Raw genomic sequence first — 7,151 nt, 5'->3', positions numbered from 1 at the left:
GTGTGTGTGTGTGTGTGTGTGTGTGTGTGTGTGTGTGTGTGTGTGTGTGTGTGTGTAATTCAAGCACTGCAGACCGACCAAGCCTATCCGTACTTAAGAAACCACATTTTTGTAAGCTTTGTACAGGAAAGAAATCCCTGTAGAGCTATACCTTTCTCAAATCCAAGAACAACATGCAACAATTCTGGGGTGGAGGGTAGGAAGAAAAAGAGATGGATTAGGTTATTATGATAAACAAACAAAGGTGTAGAAATAGCCTTGTAAATTACTTTGTTTAGTTTGAATTGTGGTTAGAAAGGCTGGTGAGATTATCAGGAAAACATTTGGCTTTGTTTATGTCTTTTGCAGTACTCTTCATACAGTCAGCAGTCGGTATCACTGTTTCTCCTATACACTGGCAGACTGAGGTCAGTAGTCTGTAGAGAGTGGAGGACAAGCACCCCAGAAACAGATTTGTACAGCCCAAGCACAGCCCATCACCCCAAATTAGTATATGTTTTAATTAAGCAGCAGATCATACAGACCTTATGCTCTGCTGACTGCAATGAGAATTTTGCTGGAGAAAATGATCAGGCATGTAGTTAAGCAATGACAATTAACCCCCCTCCCCAAAAGTGACCCCCCCCCAAAAAATACTGTATAAATAATAATATTCTCATGATATTCCATGCTGAATGAAAAACATCACTTCATTTCATTACTACTTGCTCTCTTTCATCTTCTGAATTTTTATTTGATACTATGTAAAATTTATAATAGTGCCAAAAGGAGAGATTTTTAAAGCTGTTTATTCACCTCAATCCCATTGATATCAGTGGGACTTAGGCATCTAAATAATGGTACATGTAAAAACTTAGTCCTAGGTGAGGTAGGAGTCTAAATCCTTTTGAAAGCCAATGGACCCTAAATTTGCTAAAACATTAACTTCTTGTGGATATCTAGGATTTGTTTATGTCTTTTGCAGTACTCTTCATACAGTCAGCAGTCAGTATCCTAGATTTAAAAAAAAATCCTAGTTCTTCCTTTCATGCTTTCTTCAAGCTGTTAAACCAGTTGACACAAGCTGAATGTTTCCAGGTTAAGCAACATTGATGATAATGCTACTGCAGATGAGATAAGCAAGAGTCATTGCTATTACTATTTATACATTAAGTCAGTTCCCTGAAAGATACCTTAAAGATCACCCCATTTAACTTTAATATGTGCATGACCAGCCCTGGAATATATTTTAGAGCTGGTAGATGAGTCTGTACATACTACAGTAGTATACTGCATTGATTTATTATAGGCAGGACTGGTAGCTCCACCTATTTTTTTTAAAGATACTTCACAACTATTTTCCATTGCTTATAACTTTACTGGACTTCAACTATTTGGGCAGGCCTTTTCTCTGCTGGATGTCTGCTTCAGTCTGAACCTGTTTGGAAAGTTTCTGCTGAAATGAATCAAATGAAAGTACTTTTTTTTGCCCACATTTAACAATTCTGACAACCTTTTCTTTGGAGAAACTGTAGTGCCCCTGCATTTTACAGCATAGATTCAAATATGGTGGCAGGGTGGTCTTTTTGTCAGAGAGATTCCACTTGTCTTCTAATTTGGCTAAGTTACAAGCTTTTGAAAAACTGGAGTTCATGCATGTTCAGTAGAAACTTGGTGGAGCTTCATGATGCTAGCTACAAAGATTCCATCCATGCTGGGCATGCTCCAGGCTTGGGCTGAGCAGGACACTCTGCAAGTGCACTGTGAATGCTATAGCTAAGTCTGGATGCCAGAACTGAGAGAAACGAGACAACCTCTCATCTGTGTTGTTAATGTCTGGTTCTGCTGGCTCCAGGCCGCATGGAGGGAGTAACTGCCTGATCTCAATTCAGAGGAGCCAAGAGATGGAGTGGCATTAAGAGAATGGAACTGGAGACTTGGCAGCGTAGAGGGAAATCGGGGCTGAGAGTAGATGGGCAGAGGAGACTGCCTGGTGAGATGATGGAAAGCCAAATGTGGAGACAGGGTCTGGCAAGGCAAAGAGGCTAGGACTAGGAGCTGAGTTAGTCTGGAACTAGCTGGGCAAGGGGACCAGAAAACAAGCAAAAAAGGGCAATAAGACTGGACCTGAGAGAGTATAAAATGGTAGAAAGCATTGGCCTGGAGGGTGGGTAGTCTGAATGAGGACCTAGGAGTTGGCTAAATTAGAAGTTTAGGATGGTAAAAACAGTTAACAGTTCTGAAAGTACTTACACCTTAGACCAGTGGTCTCCAAAGTGGGGTGTGCATACCCCAGGTGGTGCACAAGATGATCCATTGGGGTGCAGGAATAAAATATTAGAACTTCTATTTCTATTTCTATAAATATACATATATTGGGGGTGCATGCTCAAAAATGTTTTACTGATAAGGGTGCGTGATCAAAAAAGTTTGGAGATGACTGCCTTAGACAATAGCTGCATCACATTACTGAACCACATCTCTACCAGGTAGTAGAGATAAGGTCTTGATGAAATCAGGATGGCTTGGCAGTAGGCTGGCCTGGGAGTTGTCTAAAACAATCAAAGGCCTATCTCTCTGTGTCTGGTTGTGTTGGTACTGAGCAAGATAAATCAGAAATATAATCAAAAAATTAAATGAATGATTCATTAAAAAGTATAGCTTGGGTACTGGAAGATTGATTCATCATATCTGATCACCTGAGTTTCTGGCATGGTCAAGAGCAACATCTTCTCTTCCCCACAAAGTCTCCTCATCCTTTGAAGTTTGATGCTCAGTTCAGGGAGTGGGAACGGGTGGGTGGGACTTATTGCTTCGATGGCATGATTAAGCTCTCTGTTGTTATGATGTAGTCAAATCCATGCTCTACAAGTTTAATGATGAAGCCATGGTACCTCATCCTCAGATGTAGAAATAATTTTCAGTGAAGCACTGGAGGTACTGTCAAGACCCTCAGGAAGGCCAGATTTTGTTTTATGAGTCTGAAAGAGTTGTGCATGTAATTCTAATGACAACAGAACTAAAGAAAGAATGTCTTTGGGTTATTTTTTGCCTAGCTGGTTGCATTTTCTATACATAATGTATGATACAGCCAATTAATATGCATTCCAATAAAGTAATATTTCATAGATCTCATAGACATTAGGGCTGGAAGGGACCTTGCAAGATCATCAGGTCCAGCCCCCTTCTGAAGGGGCAGGAAGTCAACTGGAGTCAAATAATCCCAGCAAGATAGGCGTCCAAATGTTTCTTGAAAGAATCCAAAGTAGGAGATTGTACCACCTCTGGGGGGAGTCTATTCCAGGCCTTGGGGATTCGTTCAGTAAAGAAATTTTTCCTTATGTCCAGCCTAAAACAGTCTTCCAGGAGTTTGTGACCATTGGACCTTGTCTTCCCTTGAGGTGCCCTGTTGAACAGATGTTCTTCCAGTTTCTGATGCACACCCCTTATGCACTTATGGGCAGCCACCAAGTCACCCCTGAGCCTATGCTTTTCCAGGCTGAAGAATCCCATGGCTCTTAGCCTCTCCTCATAAGGCCTGCTCTCTTGTCCTGTAATCATGCATGTGGCTCTCCTCTGGACTCTTTCAAGCTTCTCCACAACCTTTCTGAATTCCAGAACCCAGAACTGGATACAGTATTCCAGCTGTGGCCTCACCAAGGCCGAGTAAAGCAGGAGGATGACATCCTGGGTCTTGCTTGAGTTGCATTGGTAGATGCAAGCCAGAGTTTTGTTGCTTTGCCGACTGCAGCATCACATTGGTGGCTCATGTTCATCTTGTGGTCTTGTGAGACCCCCAAGTCTCTTTTGGTCATGGTGCTAGTGAGTGTAGCACTGCTAAGCCTATAAATACGATGCAGATTTTTTCTCCCGAGGTGGAGCACCTTGCTTTCCTCCATATTGAATGCCATCAGGTTTTGATCCACCCACCTTGTGAGCCTGTCCAGGTCGGCCTGAATTGTCAGCCTATCCTCTGGTGCAACCACACTTAGCCAGTCCGCTTCTGACACCAGAGTCATTTATAAATACATTAAAGAGCGCAGGTCCAAGAACAGAACCCGGGGTGACGCCACTGGTCACTATGCACCATGTTTATTTGGTTCTATCGATGATCGCTCTCTGGGTCTGACCACAGAGCCAGTTCCTCAGCCATCAGACGGTAAAGTTGTTAAGGCCACAATTTCTCAATTTTTTCATGAGGACATCATGGGACATCAGGTCAAAGGCTTTCTTGAAGTCCAAAAATATGAAATCCACCTCTTCTCCTTTGTCAAGGTGATGTGTCACCTGGTCATAGAAGGAAATCAGGTTGGTCAGACAAGGTCTACCCATCACAAAGTCATGTTGGCTATCTCTCAGAATATTACCTTCTGTTAGGTTGTTTGTAATGGTTTCCTTGATGATTTTCTCCACGATCTTTCCAGGGATTGATGTCAAGCTAATTGGCCTGTAGTTCCCTGGATCTTCCTTTCTCCCTTTCTTGAAGATAGGCACCACATTGGCCCTTTTCCAGTCATCAGGCACCTCGCCCAAGTGCCACAGGTTCTTTAATATCCTCACCATAGGTTGTGCTATAATGTCAGCTAGTTCATTTAGCACTCTTGGGCGCATTCCATCTGGGCCACCTCATTTGTAGATGTCCAGCTCTCTCAAGGTATTCCCTCACAAGATCAGTGGTAAGGATGGGTGCAGGTTCATCCTTCCCCTGGTGATCCTGCCTCTGATCAGGCAAAATGATCCCACTGGGCTGATGGAAGACCAACACGAAGTAGTCATTAAGGAGATTTCATAGACATCAGGGTGGGAAGGGACCTTGTAACATCATCAGGTCCAGCCCCTTGCCCAAGGGGCACAAAGTCAGCTAGGGTCAAAGGATCCCAGCAAAATAAATGTCCAAATGTTTCTTGAAAGTGTCCAGAGTAGGTGCTTGCACGGCCTCTGGGGGGAGTTTGTTCCAGGCCTTGGGGGCTCAGACAGTAAAGAAGTTTTTCCTTATGTCCAGCCTAAAAAACTCTTGCAGGAGTTTGTGACCATTGGACCTTGTCATCCCGTGGGGTGCTCTGGTGAGCAGGTGTTCCCCCAGATCCTGATGCACACCCCTTATGTACTTATAGGCTGCCACCAGGTCATCCCTGAGCCTGCGCTTCTCCAGACTGAAGAGTCCCATAGCTCACAGCCTCTCTTCATAAGGCCTATTCTCTTGCCTTCTTATCATGTGCATGGCTCTCCTCTGGACTCTTTCAAGTTTCTCCATGAGCTTCCTAAATTTTGGAGCCCAGAATTGGATGCAGTACTTCAGTTGAGGCCTCAAAGCCGAGTACAGTGGGAGGATGACATCCCGGGTCTCGCTTCAACTGCATTGGTAGATGCAAGCCAGAGTTTTGTTCATTTTGCCAGCTGTGGTATTGCATTGGTGGCTCATATTCCTCTTGTGGTCAAGCATGACCCCCAAGTCTCTTTCAGTCATGGTGCTAGCAAGTGTAGCATTGCTGAGCCTATAAGTGTGATGCGGGTTTTTATTCCTGAGGTGGAGCACCTTGCATTTCTCCATATTGAATGCTAGCAGGTCTTCATTTGCCCACCTTGCAAGCCTATCAAGGTCGGCCTGGATCACCAGCTTATCCTTAAGTGTGGAGACTCATCCCCAAAGTTTGGTGTCGTCAGTGAACTTGGCCAGTCTGCTTTTGACTCCAGTGTCCAGATCATTTATGAAGATATTAAAGAGTACAGGTCTGAGAACGGAGCCTTGGGGGACACCACTAATCACCAAGTGCCATGTTGGTTTAGTTCCATCAACTAGCACTCTCTGGGTCTGACCTCAGAGCCAGCTTCCCAGCCATCAGACTGTGGAGTAGTCAAGGCTGCAGTTGCCCAACTTTTCCATGAAGACATCATGGGACACCAGGTGAAAGTCTTTTTTAAAGTCCAAATATATGACATCAACCTCTTTCCTTTTGTCCAGGTGACATGTCACGTGGTCATAGAAGGAAATGAGACTGGTCAAGCAAGACCTACCCGCAACAAACTCGTGCTGACTATCCCTCAGAATGCTGCCTTCAGTTAGCCTCTCAAGAATGGTTTCTTTGATATTTTTTCCCAAAATCTTCCCAGGGATTGAGGTCAAACTGATTGGCCTGTAGTTTCCCGGGTCTTCTTTCCTTCCTTTCTTGAAGATGCGTACCATATTGGCCCTCTTCCAATCTTCAGGTACTTCAGATTGCCTTTTTTCTGGGTGTCAGTTATCAGCTGTACCACTTGGTTTAGTAAGGGTCCAATGTTACCCTTGTTCTTTTTCCGACTTCCCACACATTTGAAGAAGGACTTTTTATTGTCCTTGATTTGAGTAGCCAGTTTGAGCTCAGTTTCAGTCTTGGCTTTCCTAGTTTGCTCCCTACAGGTGCAGGCTAGTGCTGAGTACTTCTTCTTAGTGGTGTTTCCCATCTTTCATCCTTTATAAGCTTCTTTTTTTAGGTGCAGGAGGTCCTTGAGTTCCCTGTTGAGCCACGGGGTGTCATCCAGCCCTTTTGCTACTTTTTCTGTGGGTTGTAATGGACTTCCCTTGTGCTTCAAGGATTGCATCCTTGAAGAGTGACCATTTATCATGGACATTCCTCCCTGCCAGATTGTGGTTTCTTAGGGCCTGAACAACTAGCTTCCTAAGCTTGTGAAAGTTGGCCTGCCTAAAGTTAAGGACTTCCGTATTGCTGACTGACTTGCCAGCTTTGTGGTTAATAGAGAAAGTGATCAACTCATGGTCACTGTCTCGCAGCTTCCCTTCGATTCTCAGGTTGCTAACTAGATCATCCCCTTTGGCCAGTACCAGGTCCAGCAGCACCTTGCCCCTTGTTGTTCCGTAGATTTCTTGAGACAAATAAAGCTCATCAGTGCTTGTGATGACCAAATAGTGTTGGTAAATAGTTTCTGCTGACAGTAACAGGCAACGATAATCCATAATGGATAAAAAGAATACTATTTAACTTCTTCAGCAAGACTGATAACCTTGCTGACCTAGCATTAGGTCTACTCAGTAGTGTAACACAAGGTAGGTGGGCAGAGTACATGCCCTGAGCACAGACTAAGGCAGGGGTAGGCAATTATGTGGGTCCATGGGACACATAGGGAGTTTTGCAGAGCTGTTGTGGGCCAGGTCAGCACTCCCCTCCCCCTAACAG

The sequence above is a fragment of the Gavialis gangeticus genome, unplaced genomic scaffold, assembly GCF_001723915.1.
Source record: "Gavialis gangeticus isolate Ggan-Ray unplaced genomic scaffold, GavGan_comp1, whole genome shotgun sequence".
NCBI classification, from domain to species: Eukaryota; Metazoa; Chordata; order Crocodylia; family Gavialidae; genus Gavialis; species Gavialis gangeticus.
The sequence above is the reverse complement of the archived record's forward strand: the minus strand, read 5'-3'. Positions refer to the sequence as shown.